We start from the raw sequence: 21,973 nt of genomic DNA on the forward strand, positions 1-21,973 counted from the left end.
ATGCAGCTGAGCATTGCCTTTTTGGCTTTATTCATCCTGTAGCTGTAGCTTGAGCCTATGTATTGTGAGCTACTCAACTACATCCTACAGCTAGCAACCATAAAAAATTTTACTGGATGTTAGTTTGGGACATTTAGGATATAAAAGATGCTGACCAGTGGCTTCTTGAAATATCCTTCTTAGCTCTTTCTTACTAAGAGAGAATATCTGTTTTTCTCAGAAGCTGAAAGGTAAAAGAAAACACCGGCTGCTTTCTTTTTCTATTGAATTGAAAACTCAAAGCACCTTTTTCTTAATAATTATGCTTTTTTTTTTATGTGCTTTGCAATTACTTATGGCAAATATCCATGGCTACTTGTTAACTTGCTGCAAAAAGTATTAAAAGTCTTCCTGAGTTTAGGAAGTTTACTATTAATACTAAAGCAGCCTAGTTTGCAGCTCTGCCAACACAACGCATATCCTGATCTGCCCTGGCTTTTGACATTCAGGAAAATTATTAACTTGTAAGCTTGTATAGTTTTCCTCATGAATGAATTCTGCAAGAGATACATGTGTAAGTACAGCTTCAATGCGTAGACAAGGCAAATATGCAAAGAGTCAAAAGCACCATTGTATTTTCCAAAATATTTACTGACTGGGTAAATAAAGCTATGAAAAACGTAGATTCCAAAAGACCTATGAGTGAAGGGAGCCCTTGAAGTCAGTGAGAGCTGTGTGCTTGGATCTGGCACAGTACATAGCACTCAGTTATGAAATAATTGGGCAATAAGACACAGGGACCATGTGAACACAGTAATTAATACACTCAGCAGTGTTTATGTGATGATTGACCTCTTGCCAGTCCTAAAAACGAGAGCTGTGCCAGTCAGCTAAGGAACAGAAGTTCCAGAGCAGGGAGCAGGAATAACTTGTGTTCTGTCTGGATTTCCAGAGGGGAAAAGATATTTGCAGACCAGAAGGACTAGAATGGCACTCAGCTTCCCTTCCCCTGAGGGTTGCTGTGTGCTGCCCCGTCTCCACCATCCTTTCCTCATCCTTCCTCACCTACCCAACGGATACACTGCCTTTTTTGGGGAACATGGAGGCACTGCAGTTCTCAGCAGCTGTTCCTAAAGTAATATAAAGCCTGGTTTACCGTAAGTCAAGTTTTAATGGGCATTTTTTGTTAAAGCATTCTCTTGCTTTGCTGTTTGCACTGCTATTGCATCTTAACTATATAAGGGATGATATCTGCAGCTTTACTAGCTTTCATAGGTTTGCCATTGAAGTATGTGATAATATAGCAACTTACATGAAATCTTTAAAAATGTGAATTTGAGTCTAGGCCATAAAAAGCCTAAAAAGCGAAGAAAGGGCAGTAGGCTAGGGCAGGCTGGGAGTGATGGAGACTTCCACCTCTTAGAACATCTGAAAGCTGAGATAATCTGAGGCAATTAGCATTTAATGTTGGGGTTTTTTATAGTACCTTTCTATAACGATTTGTTGCTTTTATTCTAGCTTACAGCTGACATGCTGTAAACAGAACTGATGGGCTAGTTAGCAGTCTTGGAGGCCAAAGAATGCCCGGACATGGGGTCAAACTCTTTCTCTAGTGACTAGAGATTCTCCGGGGTGACAGCCTGGCATGGTTGAAACATTTAAGAAGGACAGGTAATGCCCTATTCTATACTGTAGCTTTTCTATATGGATCAAGATAAGTTGCTTTCATTAGACAGCACCTTTTTGTTTTCTTTTTCAGTTCAGGTTAAGCTGATGTGAAACATGGACTTTTTCTCCTGCAGTGAGAAAGAAGGCAGAGTTAGGTAGAGAGTGAAGAGATTGATTCTGCTTCTTTCGCATCTAGAACATAAATGTCTTTGCACCGCAGGTACTTTACATCCTTTTTCATATCATTTACTCTGCACTGCATGCATTGAGTCTCTCTTGTAAGTGAATGGGGAAATACCTCCAAAGCTGTTCTATTGATAATTGAGACAATAAATGGTAAAGGTCTGATCCTGCCCATGCACTTTTCCCAGCTAGAACCATGGCAATCTATTTTTACATTTTGCTGGTTTGTATGATGAACAAAGTGTAAGAAGCAGATGCATTAGATTTGTAGCAATCTTATGGCCCTGAACTTGTACAAGGAACACTGACTTTTTTAGTTAGTATTCATATTGTTATGCCTTGAGTTTATCCTAGTGCTTTGACTCAGTCCAGTAAGCTCCTGTTGGCATATTGTTGATATCTGAATGAGCAATATCACACTGGGCCACAGAATTTTACTAGGAAAAACAAAACAGTGATAGATGGGAACTCCCCTTAGAAAGCAGGTGCTTTCTTATTAATGTATGAAAAATGTCTTATCAAAAATGTATAAAAAACCCAGAGAGGCCAAGGGCCCAGATTTTGTCAGAACAACCTGAGAAACCATGGAAAAAAACCAAAAAAACAAAGTCTCCTCCCATGCTAACAGCATGGGATCAGTCACAGGCAACTTCTCTGGTGGCAATTGCTTTTTAGGCAGGAATGGAAGCAGTGGGAGCCACACTTCGAAATTGGTGGGCATCAGTCTTTCCAATAACTGATGATCTGTGAAAAACACTTGGCAAAATCCCAACAGGTAGAGCTCATAGCCTCTTTCCACTTATCCTTTTTCTCCTTTTTTATGTAGGATCAAATGAGGAAGATCCAGTCTCTGACTCTGCTCTGCTTTCCCTTGGTTGCAGGAAAGCAATCAACAGTAGCTAATTAAAGAATAGTGTTTTGTTGTTCTTTTTAATCCAGGCTTGTGGATTAGTCTAACTCAAACCACAAAAGAAAACAAATATATACTGCCTGATAAAAAAAATGTCCAATATTGACTTCCATACATACCATACCTACACAGCTATTTCTCTGTGTTTGCTGATTCTGCAGGGGCTGTCTGCTAAACTGTCACTTTCACTGTTCCTTAGCAAATGTAGTGAAGGCCATAATTTTGTGCAAACCTTATTGCTGGCAGGCAGACAAAGTTGTACTAAAAGCTGGCCTTAGCAAACTAAGATGGATTTCCAGAAAGCCCTTTATATAAGGCCCATCTAATGTGTATGGACACTTCTGTCATTAATGGGGTTCTCAGGGTGAATATTTTGATGAGAATCTGGAATAAAATTGTCTACAATGTACTCTTTTTAAAAAAGTGCATCTACAGGCCCATAGGGAACCCAGAGGTTTATACTAGCATCCAGAAACTGCTGCCAAGGTTTTGTTGGTCTAATCTAGGAAAAAGGAGCTTTAGGTCAAACGGTCATGTAATGGGACAGTAAAAAAATATTTATGAAGGCTTTATGTAGGAGATTTAATCCACATCTGCTATTTTTTTAAAAAGAGAATTTAAAATAATTCAAAACTTTTCTACGAACGTTGTAAGAAAAATATAGCTATATGATGAGGTTTAACTTCAGAATATATTACTTTATGATGATCCTGACTCAGAAATGGTTTCTCAGACACAAGGAGCACTTGTTGAACGTGGTACAACCTAATGACATGGAGTGTCACTTCAAACTTGACTCCTGTTGCAGCAGATGCAGGTATATGGATTTTGACAGTGAGTGGCTGAATCTGTATCAGTTGAAATGATTCACTGTATAAATTCCTCCACACTTGAACATTCTTTTGCCCTATAAATTCTATACTAGCTTTTATGCCAATAAGTTACTCCATATGATGATTTAACCCCATATTATATTAGTAGTTACTCAAGCAGGCTTAGAACACGGATATTTCACTACTACACAGCCAGCAGTGTTACGGTTAAACTGGCTCCCTGCAATGTTAGTGGTTTGGGAAGAAGAAGCAAGAAGCCTGTCAATGAACAAACTTTGTTAATAGGTATCTTATCACAATTGTCAACGTATAAAAGCAAATGTGACACTAAAATGCATGTGTTAATTTGCAAGGATTAATTATTACTTTTTATAGTTCAAACTGTGTCAAATTTTGAGGAATTGCAACAACAAATGACTCTGTTTAGCTGTAATTTCTAACTATTTAATACATGTTTCTGAAACAAAGTTAATTCCATTGTTGCTGTACAGACTGGCTTTGATGCACAAATGGCATGTACAAACACCTGCCCTATGCTGAAGTACCTCCTTGGACAATGATGACCTTAGCTTTACTGGTCTCTTCTGAATGGGCAGCACTCCCATTGACATTGCTGGCAGTTCTGCATGTGCAGGTGGATGGACTTGTTGGGCTGAGGACTAATGTGAGATGTAGGAGACCTGCTGCAGGTTTCCTTTGATTCTGTGTGGGTCATTTAGCTGCTGAACCTTCACTAACTCGGTGTCAGTGTGGATTATGTCAATGATTTAAGCAGAGTGATGGGTTTCCATGCGTGTGCCTATGTTCTACCTGAGCAGACAGGACTACTGAGAAACCTAACACTGGTTTGAACCCTCATACATTTCTGTGAAACCACGTTGTTACCCATTAGATACTTTCTGCTAAGTGTATGTGGGTCATTTAGGCTGTCTAAAACTCCCACCATCTGCTTTTGCTCTGTATGATGCCTGAACTCTCTTAAAAAGCCCTTAGCAGCCTTCTTGTAAGAAGGGCAGATGGGCTAAGAGTTGATGGCCAGATAAGTGCAGCATGGTCACCCTGCCCATAGGATCTGTATATATGTACACTTGGATTCATGTTAAGAGGAATGTTGGTCTGAGTTTTTCTTTCCTCTCTCTTCCCTATATCTTCCTCGTGAATATGACTGAATTTGAAAGTTATACCAAAGTGCTGTTTTAAGCTCAAAAATATTGTGTAGGTGTAATCTATATACTTCAATTCCTCATCCCCCCAAAACAGAGGTAACAGGACATTGCTGCAATTTCATTCTTAATGATGGTACTGCTGCATATTAAAGTGAAAGGTTGAAGTACTTGAAAACAGCAGTGACTGAGTTCGTAGAAGCATCATAAATTATTGTATTGTAGTTATGTTTCTTGTTCCTATAGCAACATTCAGCCAATAATCTCAAGGCTCTTTACAAGAATTCATGAATTAAAACCGAGGTAAGGGCTTGTTTACAAATAAGGAAATGCAGAGGTTAAACTGGTTGATGAACGTCACCCAACAGATCTGTATCCAAGCCAAGAATAAAAGCTGACTGTGGTCTGTGCTTCAGTCACCAGGCTGATGTTCTCTGTCAGAAGGGCTGTGCAAAGCTGAGAGGAAAGCCTTGTACAAAGTCTACAGATTTGTTCATTCAAAAAGTACATTCCAGCTCAGATTGCCTCACTGAAGTGACCTTATATTTTTATCTCTTTGTCTACGTAAACTTTACCCTCGTGAAAACATCATTATATCCAGTCAAAGCAGGAGTAACATAATTTTGACTAGAGTTTGCAAATCTCTGACAAAGCAAAACTGAAGTCTATACTAAAAAAGAATGACAATCTTTGCATGTGTGATTGCTGATCCTTCAATGGTAATTAGATAAATGTATCTGGTACTCACTTGGTTAATTTCAGTATTAACATAAACCAAAGGAAATAAACATTTATGTGAAGAACAACTATGAATTTTCTCTGGAGTTACTACAGAGATATAGAACTATATGATGAAAAAATGGGGTTTGTTGACAGGTGGCGAAAACAACAAAAAGCCCTCTCTCCTGTGTTTCTTTTTAAACCACAGTTTAAAAAGGGGGAAAAACTATAAACTTGTAAACCTTTTTTGATATCCAGCCTCTGCTCCTCCCTCTGTACGTTGTGCTTGCCAGCACCAGAGTATTGTAAATGGAGGTATTAGAGGAGAACAAGAGCTGCACTGTTTTAACTCCATCATCCCACTGGATGCTGTTTGTAGAATGAAGAGTAGAAAATGGCAAATATGCTCTTGGGGATGTTCTTTTCTAGTCCAGGCTAAATAGTGTGAAATGCTTTCTTGATTCCTGATCTGCTAGGCATATAGACATTTGAGCAAAGGCACGCTTCTTCCTTCCAGATACCGTGTCTTACATTTATTATGTGGATGTTGCTCTGCTTGCTATCTGTTTCCTTGTGGTCATTTTCAGTTTTTGTCTGGATGGCTGTGACTGAGAATTTTACACACTGGGAGTAACGTTTTGCTGCTGTTTTCCCAAGATCATTGGCTAATATTTCTGTATTACAGTTCTTCTGGAGAACGAGTCAGCTGGCTGAATTGTAGTTATTCACTGAGGAAAAGTCTTGTGAGAGCCAAGGATCATGTTTAGCAATGTTTACAAGTCTGATTAAAAAGTTCACAGAAGTGCTTAGCAGAGAGGAGGCTTATTGGACCAGCTTTATTGCTTAAAGTTTGCAAAGTAGTGCTACTTCTCAGTTTTTTCCATTTCTTTCTTGAATATTTTACTAACATTTTCTGTTTGTTTGTTCATATTGTTGGGGTTTTTTTTTGTAGCAGTCAGACTTATTTGAAAACCACTACGTATTACCAGTACTTAGCTTGGATCATGAAGGATTACTTGAATGTACAGTGTCTCTCTTAGATAGGTACTGGGCCAGACTTGACAGCTGATTTAGACTAGTTGTGGATCCAAGTATACTTATGTTTTACAGGTCAGAGAAAATCAAATGGGAGAAATGTAGCAACAGAACCTAGATGAAACTTTGATTCTCTACTTGCTAGTCTCAGGATTAGGCCATTAGTTCTTTTCGAAAACTATATACACATTAATCTCACATAGATCTTTGCAGTTGTGGAAATAAACATTTAAGTAGGATCTTAAGAGAAGGTGGCTTCTTCTGGATATATCAAGTTTTGCTCTGCTTTCCCAGACTGGAAATGAAGCAATCCACTGTAATGAGATCTGTAGGGAAGCTGACATTTTAGATCTTTTGCCTGGTGTCCTGCTGCTTATGAAGAAAGAAAATTCTGGTTGCCTCAGCATCAGCATGTTGCAGCTTGGTGGAAGTGGGGCAGTTCAGGAAGTGCTGAGTGGAGGCACTTGGTTCTGTTGAACCCACTGGGACCATGATCCTCAGGACAACTGGTTTCACTCCCTGGGAAATGCAAGTGTTTCCCAGACTAACCTGAAATTTCTCCTATCATTGGGCAAATCGATGAGGTAAAATGCAGCAAAGAAACTCTTTCTTGCGTTTGGAAATGAATAAATGTTTGCCTGAAGCTCCTTCTTCTGAACTCTTGCAGTCACAGAAGATTGTAGTCAGGTAAATGCATCCCTATTATTTTTCTTCAGGCTTGACGATCAGCCAAGTCAAGGATTTAAACTTACCTTGCTACTTAGAAAATGCATTTTCGAAATGCATCCCTAAAGCCAAGTAGCTCTTAAACAGATATGGGAGGGGGGCAGCTTACTGATAAATTAGATCCTTTATTGCTCTTTAGATTTACCTTATTCTGGAATGATTTTTGAGATAAGCTCTGAATTGTGATAGAAGCTTTAGTGCAAATCTTTGACATCTGTAGAGAGTAGTTGTGAAACTTTATTAGTGATAATAAGGAATGCATTTATCTCTAGTTTATGTAGAGGCTAAACCTGATCAGTTAGAAGATGAACATGACAACAATGGTGGTTGTGGAATGTACCACAGCTGCCCATTATATCTAATGTTATTTTTCCTGTTTGGCAGAGCAGAGAATGCAGTGGACTAAGAGAATCTTGATAAAACCTGAATGTAACAGATTTTCGTATTTCATGCCTGATAACACCTTAATACAAGGTCTTATTTAGATGAACTTAACAGGCATGTCTGAAGCAAAATACTGCCCAGACAACATGAGGCCCTTAGAAAGAAACTAACTGAAGAAATTCTGCATTCAGGCTGTCATTCACCCAGTTGTTGACACAACTCTTTGGGGATTGTGAACTGGATGAAGGAACTATACAAGGTTAAAGATAATGCAAACAAATAAGCGATAGGAGAAGGTACCAGCTTAGTTCTGTGGAAGAGGAGAGGTTTTGCATTTCTTCTCTGAGCTGAGCTATACTTTGCAATGTCTCTCTCCCTCTCCTGGACAAGGGCTTCAATATTTGTCAATCCCTTCGTGAGATGAATTAGATCATTGAATAGAGCAGCAGAAAATGATCCAAATCTGCTTTCTACTCTGCTATTTTAGCACATTAGCTCAAAGGAGGATCTGATTAGCACCAGAGCTAGTAGAACATAAACGGCAGAAGTATGACCTCTCGTTCATAGTTTCAGGGAGCTATTCATTTAGATTAGTGCACCTCTGGAAACCCTGTGCAAATAATTGCATATGGGGTAAGAGGGAGCTTCAGTGCTGAACAAAACAAGTGACTGGCAGAGAGGTTAGAGAAGAATTCCATTGCTAAAGTCCCCTGTATTATGAAACTGAGAAGTCAGCATGAGACAGAAGGGCAATCATCTTTCTGTATTGGAATGTAAAAGTCAGGAGCTAAAGGGTTTGGAAAAGACTTAGTGCTTAGAACCTAAAGCGCTGTATTTGGAACTAGCTGTAGGACTTTGAAAGAATTGTAAAGCTGAGTATAAAGTAACAAATAGAGATTGTACAGTAAATTGATATTTTTACCTTTCAAGAACAATTATAATCAGTGGAAAGATAAAATTTAGATTGGCTTATAGAGTGATCTTTTATCTTATAATTTTCTAGGAAGTAATTAATTTCTGATTTAAATAACAAACACCAGATAACATCACAGACTGGTGGCCAGACAACTCTTACCAGATTTCAACTGTTTGCACTCCTCATGTGGTTCTTGTCTTTCTAGCTTTGATGATCTGTCTTCACCCCTAGGGACGATCACCAGTGGACCAGTTGCATGATCTAAATTTGTAGCACTTCAGCAAACTTAATTTCTTTGCTATTACAGTGATGTCTGTTTCATTAGGGGAAGCAAACTACCCACAGTATGCTGAACTGAATTATGAGTGTGTGGATGTAACTGGGACGTTTTCAGTCCTGGAAACATAGCAGATTGTCTTTAAGATGAAAACATTAAACTCTGAGGTTAACAAACTGCAGTTTAAGTTAACAACTAACATGCCATGGTTAGCTTATGTGTGCTCACACTGCTCAAAGAGAACAAGTAACTTCAATATGCTTCTCAAGGACAGAGTCTGAATAAGCTCACAACCACTTCCGACGTTACCACAGCCCATTTATGATCAGTATTTGTATTGGTGATTTCAGGAAGAAGCTAAAGACTGGGCATGTCTACTGGAGACATTAAACTTGTTTTGTATGTAGAGGATGTCATTCCTCAGTTAGCTGTCTTTACCGTAATTGAAATTTCTGATTATTTGCAATGCATAAAGACAAACGCTAAAATGTGACCATCCACAATTTGTATAAAAGTGCATTGATACAGAAATTCATCATGGGACATGATTTGACAAGACAGGGATGTTGATGGACACATAGCTTTATGAGACTGCCCACCCTTCCTGGTGCTGCTAAAAACCCTGACAGAGTGAAGGCATTACTTTTAATGCCAATCAGCTCTTTGATCTGCTGCTCAGGGTAGCCCCACAAAGTTTCACTGGCACAACAAAAGAGGGGCAGGAGGGAACAACCATGTTTGCTCGGTTGAGCAACTGAAGCTTTTTTGTCATTAGCCTACACCCAGAGAACTAGAAAAATAACTTCTTTACCCACCCTCAGCTCTCATTTAAATGGGGAACCACTTGTTCCTGTTCTTGTGCTACCTTTCATTCTTTTGTTCAGTTATGCTGTAATGTCAGGCTTACTGTAAATTTATCAGGGAAACAATTCAGGTTGAAAAGCCATTCCCATTCCTTATTTTAATTTCTGACAGTTCAAATGATGTTGTATTAAATGAAAGTCCTACACAGGTAGTTGCACAGCACAAATAAGAAGAAAACCAGTTGGCCAAGGATAAAGGACATCAGAAAACTCTTTTATTGGTTTTGTTGTGGGTGAAAATGTGAACAGCACTACCCCTTAAATGAAAGCTGAACGTTAAAACTGACTTAGTTTATTAAAACAGTTGACTTGTGGGAAGGGCGATCTTACATTTTCTGTCTTCCTATCTGAGGCAGGTTTGAATCATTCACTGTGCCCTAGTTGAACCCTTAGCTAGCAGCTAAACAGTGTGCTGCTGCTCTGTCTCTGTCCCCACCTGGTAGGTTGAGGAGAATTGGAAAAAGATAGGAAAACTTGTGGGTTGAAATGAAAACAATTTTAATAAAACAAATTTTAAAAGACAATAATGATAATAAGAATGGAACAGATGAAATGATACTCAGCCCATCCTAAGTAGTGACTGCGGAATGCACACTCCAAGCAGCGAATGCCGAATAGCGAATAGAGCAAGTGCTGTGTTTCCAGCGAGCATGGAGATCACAGCGGGCACAGAGATCATCAAATGTGGAGCACTGAAAGTGGGATACCAAGAGCAGGAGGACTGTGAGCAGAGACAGCAAACTTCCTGCTTTATACTGAGTGTGATATTTATGGTATGGAATAGTGTCTTTGGCCGATTTGAATCAACTGTCTTAACAAATGTCCCCCCCAGCTTCTTGTGCACACCTGCACCTGCAAAACACGGGAAGCTGAAGAATCCTTCATTTCCTAGCAACAGCTGTAAACATTAATGTATTTTCCACATTCTTCTCATACTAAATCTAGAAAACAGCAACTGATGGAAAGAAAATCAACTCTACCCCAGCTGAGTATAAGCAATACCTAGCAACTACTAAAACCGATGTGTTATCAGTATTCTTCTCACACTAAATCCAAACCACAGCACTGTACTAGGAAGAAAATCAGCTCTGTCCCAACTGAAACCAGGGCATACTAATATTCATGAAGAGGCTTGTACCAGTTTGCCTGTGAAGGTTTGAAATTGGTGCTCTAGTCATACTGATCAAATTCTTTTCTCCTTGCTTAGCTGCAAGTATTGATCAACTTGCTCCTTATTACACTTTTATAGCCCTGAGGAGAATACTGCTTTATGATTACCTTGTTGTTGATCAGGTTCTCTTTTCTTTTTAATTGATAGGACTCTGATAGGGTGTGCAGTGTTTGTTATTAGACACAGGAAGAAGCAGTTGAATTGTTTTGGTTTTAACAGTTACCTAAGATCTCAATACAAGACAAAGTCAGAGTGACAGATCCTTGGAAAGATTCCTGGTGAAAACTGTCCTGGAGAGAGCATATCCAGTGAGCAAAATAACCCAGGGCAAGGCTTGTCAGTTACTGCAAACTGAGAAGAGGCAGCCTGGAAAAACAAATTGAACTTTGCTGTAGGAAGGAAATCATGCCAGTGCATTCTGTGAGAGCCTGAGCACATGACAAGGGTGAGGACATCCTCAGAGATGCCCTCTTCAGTGAGACTTGAATGGGTCACTGAGGACAGAAGAACTATAAAAGTCATGATTAATACTTGGTGTCTGTGATGTGTCTCACAGCAACAGAACATTCAAATCCTTTGCAGTGCTCTCATTGTTAATTATAGGTCCCTTTAATCATTAACATCGGGTGAATCACAGAGTCCACATCTTCTTGCAATTTCAAGATATCTTCTTTACCTCAATTTTTTTTTTCCCATAGATATATGGGAATATATATCCTATTATTATATTATATTATATTATATTATATTATATTATATTATATTATATTATATTATATTATATTATATTATATTATATTATATTATATTATATTATATTATATTATATTATATTATATTATATTATATTATATTATATTATATTATATTATATTATATTATATTATATTATATTATATTATATTATATTATATTATATTATATATTATATATAGATATAAAACTCACAGTTATTATTATATTATATATAGATATAAAACTCACAGTTACCACAACAGCTTGTACCAACAGCAATGCCAATGACTGAGCTTCCTGTAGTCTGATAGGAAAAAAACACACCCTTTATTGAGAGGATTTGAAACTTCCCAGTACTGATTATGGATGTATAACCTCCCCATTTTCTGCCTAGTAATTACTCCAATCTTGTACTTTTGTATAATGATTTAAATTCAAATCCATAGTGCAGCTAAAGAAACAGCCTAGATGAATTCTTTCTCACAAAGCAGGGAAAAACGCAGCCTCAAATTGAAAGTTATTATATTTTGTTCCTAAAACTCACTGTTGTTTATTAGGCACTGAAGAAGCTTTTCTTCTAGTTCGTAATACACTGGGTTAACTTTAGCGAGGAACAAGAGCAACACTGAAGTAAGATTGACATTACTTTTCCGTAGCCTGAGTATATGGGCAGCATGTTTGCAAGGAATAGCACCACTGCACTGATAAGCTCAGGGTTGTAGACATTATGCTGCAAAACAATCCATACTCATTGACGACAAAGCTGGAGGGTTTTCCCCTAAACTTCTTTTTCTCAAAGAACAAGACAAACATTTTCAAGTTTACTGGTGCTCCTGCACTCTTTCATGCCATCATTTAATGGATTTCTATGCTTGTATTATACTTCTATTTAGGCAAAGAAGCTCTATGAAACTTGATTACTAAAACTATGCTAAAAATTTCACGGAATAATCCCTAAGTCATTATCAGCTTTTAATAAAAACATAATACATAACATTTCCTAGTAGTATATGCATGCTTTGCAAATACTTGCGTTGGGATGGATGTGAAGAAATAAGACAGATATGGTATTTTTTTCCTGCTATGCCACATATTATTATTATATGTTTGAGTGAAAATGTGGGCAGCTTTTCTTATTCTTCTGAGTGCTAAAGTAGACTGCGATGATCTGGAATCCTCAGTGTGAGAAAGATAAGGACCTGTTGGAACGGGTCCAGAGGAGGGCTACAAAGATGATCAGAGGGCTGGAGAACCCCCCATACAAGGACTGGCTGAGAGAGGTGGCTTTGTTCAGCCTGGAGAAAAGAAGGCTCCCAAGAGATCATACTCACCTTCCAGTACCTGAAAGGGCCCTACAAGAAAGCTAGGGGAGGGACTGTTTACAAAGGCTTGTAGAGGCAATGGGTATAAACTGGAGTGGGGCAGATTTAGACTAGACATAGAGAAGAATTTCTTCACTGTGAGAGTGGTGAGGTATTGAAACAGGTTGCCCAAGGTTGTTGTGGATGCCCCATCTCTGGAGATGTTCAAGGCAAGGTTGTATGGGGCCTTGGGCAGCCTGATCTAGTGTGAAGTGTCCCTGCCCATGGCAGGGTAGTTGGAACTTGATGATCTTTAAGGTCCCTTCCAACCCAAACTATTCTATGATTCTATGATTCTATGATTCTATGATTCTATGATTCTGACTCTACGATCTAGTGTGTGTTGGCTTATAGGCTGATATCATTATGTTAGGGATGTGAAAAGATGAGACAGCATGGCTGTAATTTTTACCCAACTGTAAAAATTCTAAATGTTTGAAAAGTGCACATTAATTTGAAATGTTCTGACTTCTGAAGGGATGTGGGTTTTTTTTAAATAAAAAGTATATTGTAAAGTAGTAATATATTTTATCTACTTTTGTTGTTTCTTTGTTTTGGTGGAGAGGTGGGAGGTTCACAAGAAAGAAGTTTAGCTACAGAGGTATTTGGGGTTTATGTTTTGTTAACATTTGCAAGGGTTTTATTTTGCATAGACTGAGTACGAGTTCATATTGAAAATACATCATTATTTTTCCAGCTGCTCTATGTGTTAACAAACTAAGATATTTCTTTGACCACCATATCACTAGGATATTATGTGCCTTAACTGAAATATAGTACCTAGTGGATTTGGAAAATTATAACTCTTGAAGATAGTTAAATATGGAACTTCTTCAGGTATTCAGCCGTCAGACTGTCCATTGGTATATTGGAAAGTCAACAATGGCCACCACAGGACTCTACTAAAATAATCAAAATCTCCTCTTTAGACATACTTAGTCACACAAACAAATGGATTATGTATCTTGCAAAGTATGTCATTAGTGTTTATTCTTAACATGGTTCTTAGATATCAAAACCATTGAACACATGGTCTGTTATGCGTAAACATTCATGCAATTAGTACTGTAAGCAAGCACAAGCAATGTTCTTAAGAAGGACTATTCAATTATTTCCACAGCATTCCATGAAAGCCTACCTGAATTAGCCTAGCAAACTAAAATAGTATATCTTTTTCCTGTTACAAGAGATCCTCTGTGTATTTGAAAGATCAGCTCACATGAATTTGGCAGCCTGAGCTGGAACCCATGTGTCATCGTGCCAGTGAGCCAGCAATGTTCTGGAATCTCGCTGAAGGCATCCGTACCTTATTTACTTTTATTTTTCCTGTGAGTCCGCACTGAAATTACTATCCTTAAGTAAAGGGCACATCTAAGTGACAGTGGTCCTGCCACTTTTAGCCTATGGGCTGGTATTTGGCCAGGTGTTTGGTTCTTGTAAGCAGTCATAAACAGGAGACCAGGCACAAGCCTCTACAGGTCTGTTGAAAGGTGGTAATCACCTCTGTGCCCATTTTGTATCAACAAACACAAAGTACGTGACTAATTTAAGCAGGCAGAAAATCATGTTTTACTAAGGGCTAAGAGTATATTGGTTTTGTGGCTTAGATGATAAACTCTCAAAGTTGACTGATGTGTTTGGGCTTTAACTAACTTCTTTCCAGTTATACTGGATTGCTTATCACAAGATCACAATTTGAAAGAAAATCTCCCTAACCCAGTTGCTGCACGGCACAAAGTAACTCCCATTACTCCCCAGCCTCACCTAATTCAGCATTAGCAACCATCTTCCCACAAACCCCATGTATCACTAGTGGAACCAAACTGTGTCAAAACAACAAAGGCAAAACTAATACGCACATTTCTACAACCACAGTAAACACTCCCTTCTTTGAACAGAAGCATCACTTGCTTTTCATCTATCTCCACTCTGTAATATCATCACTCCTCTGGCTGTATTTCCTATCTGATCTGCTTGTTTCCATTATTCTTCTCTCTGATAATATCAAATAGGTTAATGTAACTGAGGGAAATTCAGAGAGAACTGTCACCAAAATGTAGCTGGCTTAAGTTTGCTGCTACTGTTTTGGATCTGTAGAAAGATCTGTATCCCTGAAATCTTATCTGCTTTTCTTGAGAACAGCAGTTACGCTAATGAAAGATCTTGCCTGTCCTCGCCGCTTTTCCTTCCAGCAGAGATGACATCTTCCTTACTTTACTTGCTTAGGATTAAGGAAAATAGTAACAGAATTGTTTTCAGCCTACAGCAGTTGTGTGATCCAATTTACTGACCTGTGCTACAGTTGTGCCTGTACAACTGATGGGACATGAACTGCAGTGCAAGAACAGCATTTGTTGGCTGGGAGAAGAGTTCGGAAGTTGTTCTTAAGGTATCTGCTCCATCTCATGTAGTTATACCTCTCAGTATCGACTGGGGAGCTTTGTTGCACACCTAACTCCTTTAAATACAAATGCTCTGATTTTACAGTCAGGTTGTGTGTGTTTGCATATGTCAAAACCTCAATTCATTTGCCTAAAGAGACATGAAAATAAAGAAAATAGAAATGATTTAGTGAGCAGTATCATAACACTCCAGAGTTTTGAATGCTTCTAAGAAACAACTGCTGTGTTCTGTGTGGTAGCGCGAACTTCAAACTGATGACTACCTTTTGTGAATAGCAAAACTGCCACAAAACTAGTAGTTTTAGAAGAAGTGGAACTAACAGTTTTCAGGTCATGTGCTCAAAGATTTTTCCATCAGAAAAAGAAAAAAAACATGGAAAGCCAGCATATTTCATTCTGTAAATTTGTAAGTTCAAAACTTGGTTTTGGATACAGCATTATGATTTGGAAATGGTCCTCTGTTTTATGATTTTTAATAACAAGTCTGTCAGCCTAGAGACGAAATGAAATATTGACTTTTAGACTGCATAAAATGTTCTGGGTGAATTTGAAAGGAAATTTTTGTGCATTTAGAATTATCCACAACTTGGCTAATTCTATTATATACGTACACAGAGTCCTGTTTGACATTCATAGCCACCTTGAGCAGGAAAGCTGTTGCAGAAGCAGCCAGAAGTTGGCCTTCTTTTGTTTAAACAACAAATGACAATTTTACTTTTGATCTAAACAGTAGATTTCTTGTGATAGGGATATATGTGTTCTTTTTATTCCTTAGACTAGACCTTTGGGAAATCTATACTCTGTAAGACATTTTGAATAGGACAGTGACAAAACCGAAGGCTGCTATTAGTTGATAACAAGCAGAGTCAGTTGTTCTAATGTATTTATTGCATTTTTTTAGTATTCCACTAGCTTCATCTCTATGGCTTACATGTAAGATGAGTAGCTAGTTTAGTCTTTCTGGTTGCAGTATTTTCACAACATTCATGGAGCTGTGTTTTTTTTAAATTATACGAACATCATTTCATGCTGAAACAGTAGCTTTTCTAATTGATTTCACACCATTGTGTCTGTTGAGATCAATCCTTTTGATAGTGGCTTTCTGTGCCATCAGTATGAACAAGAATGAAGGGAACCATCTGGGGAGTATTACAATCCACATTGTGGAGTATTGAAACCTAGGCAGCTGTGACTTCTTGAAGTCACCCAGAACTGAACCTTCTTCCTACTGGCATTGGCCTACACCTTTACATACACAAGATGCAGAAAATCTTTCAATGGCTTTCAATGGCTGAAGAATCAGCCATGGAAATATGTATATACAGAACAGAATGAGCTCTGAAGAAAAGTGGAAAAATGTTTTTGTTCATAGCATTTCAAACTCTGATTTATAAACATTTGTATTTGATTAACTTCACCCTCAATTATAGCTCTGACTAAGCTTGCAATCCATAATTCTGAGACCACAAAGAAGAATTTCAGCAAAAATACAGAATGTCAGAGTTGACATTCTGGAATCGTGTAAAGGAAGGGATAAACAAATAAAACCAGCCCCCATGTTTTGTGAAGGAACGTTCTGTGCACTGAAAATACTCTTATCAAGTACAGTCACTGGAGTCATATACAATGGCAAGGAAGAATAAGCAGTACAAAATACTGTAGGTACTTTTTGTTTTTAAAAATATCATATAATCTTTGTGCATGAATAAAAGAATGAAGAGAATGCCTCTTGAAGGAAATGTAAACGTCACATTTGAAGGGAAATTTAATAAAGATCATCAGTCAAACATTGATATGTAATACAATTTAACCCAAGGGCTGCTAAAGCTCTGTTAAGTTAGACACAGTAGTCTCTCAAGGCTCTCTGCATGCACAGTTAATTCCACCTTCTTCCAAAATGTGATTAAATATGGCTAAGTTAAGACAGTACTCTAAATTGCCCCCAGAAGAGTTCTTTTTCATCATCCGGATACCTGAATATCACTACCAGATAGTGTAAAGAATAGATCTTCCTCTTTGCTTTCTCCTTTCTATACCAGGAATTATAATTCTGGTGAAGATTTTTGAGAATTAAGGACACAGTACTGAATGATGTCTAGGTGTTGCTTTTATTAAAATTGCCCATATGCCAGCTTAGCTATAAATTATGTTAAAAGTATACACTAGAATACAAAAAATTACTGGAAAAATTCTCAGAAAGAATTAGGGACTTAAATCCTATTTCCAAACTCAAGTTGAAAGGAGGATTTATTTAATGAAGTGTTTATATCTAGAAATGAGCTACTTCCGAATTCAGAGGAGTGGGTACTTTGTAGAGTGTTTTGTTTCATCCGAAAGGTGAAATCCAAACCAGGTCAAGTGTGTCTTTGCTTTCCAGCTCAGGTCTTTTCTTCAGATGTTTTATCCAGCCTGATGAATTCTACTCGTGGCCTTGTAGGGTTTTATTCAGAAAGTCTAAGTTCTACCTGCAGCTGTCAATCAGTTATTTCTTTTGGCTCCTCTCCAAAGCCTGGATTTGTCCAGAAGGAAATTTTAGACAAAGGAGGTAGGGAATGTTTAAATAATCTGACCTATAGCATAAGGCCTAAATCTCCTTGAAAGTCCAAAGGATTAGGGTCGTAATCGCTAAGTCACTCTGGCACTTTCAGAATGTTTATTTTCTGTGCTGTTGGAAAGGACGCTGCTTTACATAATAAAGCAGCACTTCAGTTTTGTGAAATACAAGTCTTCATCACATTGACAGTAGGCATTGCTGAATTTCTGTCATATGATTCTGGAGCATATTTTCACATCTGTTGATGAACCCTTAAGGGGGGAAAGAGAAGGACAATAAGTAATAGGAATTAAAATCTCTCTGCAGGATTCACATCTCTTTTTTTTTTTTTCATCAGATGGAAAAGGTCAGTGAGCTAAAAGTCTTTTTTTTGGTGATGGAGCTAGGAGGTCCAGAAGAATTTCTGCAAATAGAAAATGCAAAAGAAATCATAAATATAAATCAAAAGAACATCCTGTTCATGTTTATCTGGCAGATGAAACTAGAAATTCACAAACCTTTATGCACAGTTGAAAGTGGGTTTAAGACAACCTGTTGTCTGCCTATCTGAACAGCTGTTTGTAGGAAAATTTTCCACATAGGTCACTGCGGAAAAAAAGTAAGGTGTTGACAGCCTGATGGATGAGTTTGGCTGGCATGGTGCCCATCCAGTTGTACAACTAACACTCTCATGTACAGTATCACACACATTTGGATTGTCTCTAATATAGTAGCACATCTTCTAAAGTTATAAACTGAAAACAGATGATCACCTGAATTCCTAAAGAGCAAGCCACACTTCTCCTACATGCTCTACCAATAAAAAGAGTAGTGAAGATTCAAATTAAACTTAGAAAAAAACGTTATGTGAAATATTGCAGCTGTTAATACATGGAAGGGATCATGCTGCTGTATGCACAGAGCTAAAAGATAAGTAAAGGTCTCATTGCTATGTGGAACTGCTCCTTGTTTTCTATCCAGGAGCAGTGTTTCTTGTCTTCCAGAGTATTGATTGCCTTTCTGTAAGCAAAATTTTGCTAAATAGTCAGCCAGATATGGACATGCACACAGAATCTCGTAATTGTTTCAATTAACTGGCATTGAGTGGTGTCTAAAATCCCAGAAATCTCATCCTTTTGCTTTGTGCATGGAACTTAGTGTTGTTGCAATGGAAATGAAAAAAATCTTCAAGCCACACTTTTTATAAAATAAAAGCATACTCTTCTTTAGTTTCTACTCCCCAAAAGAGAAATACCTGTCTGTTTCGGCTAAACATTTCCTGATGTTTCCTTTCAAAAGAGAAACAGATTACCACCTGATTTGATCTGCTGAGCTTCCTGGTCCATTAGGGTATGGAACTGAAAATATGCTTTTTTTTTTTTTTTAAGTCCTGCTACTAGGTGGCTCAGTGGCCATATACAAGTCATCTAACTTCCACGAGGGACTGTGCATACTATGGCAGGTATGTGCAACTTGCTGGTTCAACCTTGGGCTAGAAGTGAATTTGGGAAAGCTTTGTTCAGTGCTTGTCTGTCAGTGACTTATGGAAAAAATGTGAGTGAGTTCCTTGACTTCTTTATTATTCTGTTGCCATATTTGTAAAGATGCTGTTATATTTAGTATTTATCTGCTGTTGTAAACAATGGTGAGGCATCTGCAAGGTGAATATGCTGCTGTACAGTGTGCTCTCCTACTATGAACTGAACAGCTAAAATGTTGCTGTTGTCACCAGCCTGGCAAATACAAAAGCAGTACAAGACATTTGTTCTCTCCTCTCTTTACCCTACAGGATAGGAGTTCTCATTATCCTATATAGCCAACAGGCTGCCCAGGGAGGTGGTTGAGTCACCTTCCCTGGAGGTGTTTAAGGCACGGGTGGACGAGGTGCTGAGGGGCATGGTTTAGTGTTTGATAGGAATGGTTGGACTCGATGATCTGGTGGGTCTCTTCCAACCTGGTGGTTCTATGATTCTATGAGGCTATTTTTTCAATAGTATATTATTATATACATATATTTATAATTAATATATATTAATCAAGCCTTTGGTATCTCTCTGATGGGCAGTATTAACCTTAAAGAAGGAAAATGGATTTCACACCTACTTTTTGTTGCAAGTTCTACTCCACAGCAGAGGCGACTGGGGATGTGTGACTGCCCTCATTCCCTGGCTGGGGGAGCCTGCAGCGATATGTACAGGATGAAAGGTTTTTGTAGATCCTCTAATATTTTCTGCCCAAGGCCCTGCTAGGAGGTTTTTGTACCTCCAGAAAAAGATACTGTTTGCTGTGTTACACTGGTAGAAGTTAGAGTAATCGGGTATCTGCTTAATCTCTGTAGACAGTGAAACACATGGAAAAAACTGACTGTACCAACTACAAAAAACAATGATATAGAAAGCACCTCCTCCAGAAAACTGGAGAAGAGCTCCCCAAACACTGATTTGAAATTACAAACCCTTCCTTCTGCAATATACTGTGGTTCAGTGCAGGCCTCAGAACCAAAGCACTGGGCTTGCTAAAGCTTATGCTGATTGAAATCTAGAATCATTCAAATACAAAGAAGCCACCCTTGAGTCATCCATGCCCCGCCAGATTTTTTTACTGGCTTGAGAAACTGTTCAAATTAAACCGATGCTGTGTTCCGTGTATAGAGAAATCCTGAGATTCAAGCAAAGATTGCTAAGTCTCACGTGAGTTGAGCTGAAACAAAATATAATCTCTGAGTCAACAGGGTACATTATGGGTTTTGATCAGATGAAGGATGTTGTCACTGTTGCCTTGTTAATGCGTGTCACTAAATATCACCTCTGCCTACAAAAGCTGATCAAACACGAATTGAGAGTGGCTCAGCAGGGCAACTGGTGCTTTTGCTGTCTGATAATTGGCCATAAGCAGACTCTTTCAGGCTGCTCACCTGCCTCCCTGCTTGATATAAACATGTGTATCCCCAGTGGCATGGTTTTAAATCGTTTCCAAATCTATGTTATGTTCCTTGGTGATTCTGACTGCAGAGAGTAGGTTTAATTTTCGCTGTTGCACTGAATGACCACCTCAGCAAGGGTGCTGACTAAGGCTACTGACTGATAAATTTTTCTGAAGATGGGGCAAAATCCTAAATCATGTGGGTAAATTTAAATAGGCTCCCAGACAGCAACCTTGGTAACAGATCAGACATACAGAGCTAAAATGCAGTGGATATTGTATCAATTCTTCTTTATAAAAATCTTCCTTTTATTGAAGGAGGAAAAAAGTGCTATACTTTACTTAACTACCTCTATAGCTACATGCATAAGACGTACAAGACATTAGAAAAAGAAGAGACAGTTTAGAGACTGCTGTCTACTGAATATCTACAGAAATACTGTAACCTAACTTATGTTGACTTTGCTTTGGATTTCTTTGGAGAAAAAACAACTATAACAAAAGTTTTGGTGTATAATATAAACCAGGAGTATGGTATAAACTTGACAAAGGAGTGAAGAAGTGGGTGATGGTCCACAAATATGATATGTCCTGTAGTAGAGGTCAGCTATTTTATGCATACTGAGTAATACTGACCAATCCTAAAACATGAGGAAACATTCAATTTAGATGATTTACCCCATAAGATGTCGTCACCTGTTAGGTCAGATCCTTTCGATAATGTTACAAGAACAGATCTATTTTTACCCAGCTCTCTTCAAATATCATTCACTAGCTCTGCGTGCACTTTGGTCCAAAGCCTGAATGAACAGGTGTAAGAACATTATCTGACCAAATATGAACTCATGTATTTTATATATTGTACATGATCACACTTTTATTTATAAAACGAGTTCACTCTCCCTGGCATGTTACTTGCACTGTTTCCATTTTATGAGGTGAAATCTGAAATGAAAGAAAGCAGCACTAGTATTGTCTAAATTTTCATGATGAAGGAGCAAAAGTAAAAATTAAATTAAATATGAAATATTTTTTCCTCTTAGCCAATTTAGTGAAGGCACATAAAGTTTAATTTAGATTTCCATTACTTCAGGAGTAAATCAAAACAATTATTCACAGGTTTTTGTCTATGTATGTTGCACATTATGGGTTTTTTGACTAAAGTTTTTACCTACCAAAAATACAGAGAGCT

The 21,973-nt window shown here is 38.1% G+C and overlaps 1 long non-coding RNA gene across 2 annotated transcripts in view; it reads left to right on the forward strand.

Annotated features, from left to right (window-relative positions):
- The first annotated feature begins 873 nt into the window (after positions 1-873).
- Positions 874-21,973, forward strand: part of LOC138719216 (uncharacterized) — a 69,294-nt gene continuing 48,194 nt past the window's right edge. For both annotated transcript variants that reach the window (XR_011337188.1, XR_011337187.1), the window contains exon 1: positions 874-1,136. This is a non-coding gene — a long non-coding RNA (uncharacterized lncRNA). The remainder of the gene's footprint in view (positions 1,137-21,973) is intronic.

This window comes from Phaenicophaeus curvirostris, chromosome 1, assembly GCF_032191515.1.
Source record: "Phaenicophaeus curvirostris isolate KB17595 chromosome 1, BPBGC_Pcur_1.0, whole genome shotgun sequence".
NCBI lineage: Eukaryota > Metazoa > Chordata > Aves > Cuculiformes > Cuculidae > Phaenicophaeus > Phaenicophaeus curvirostris.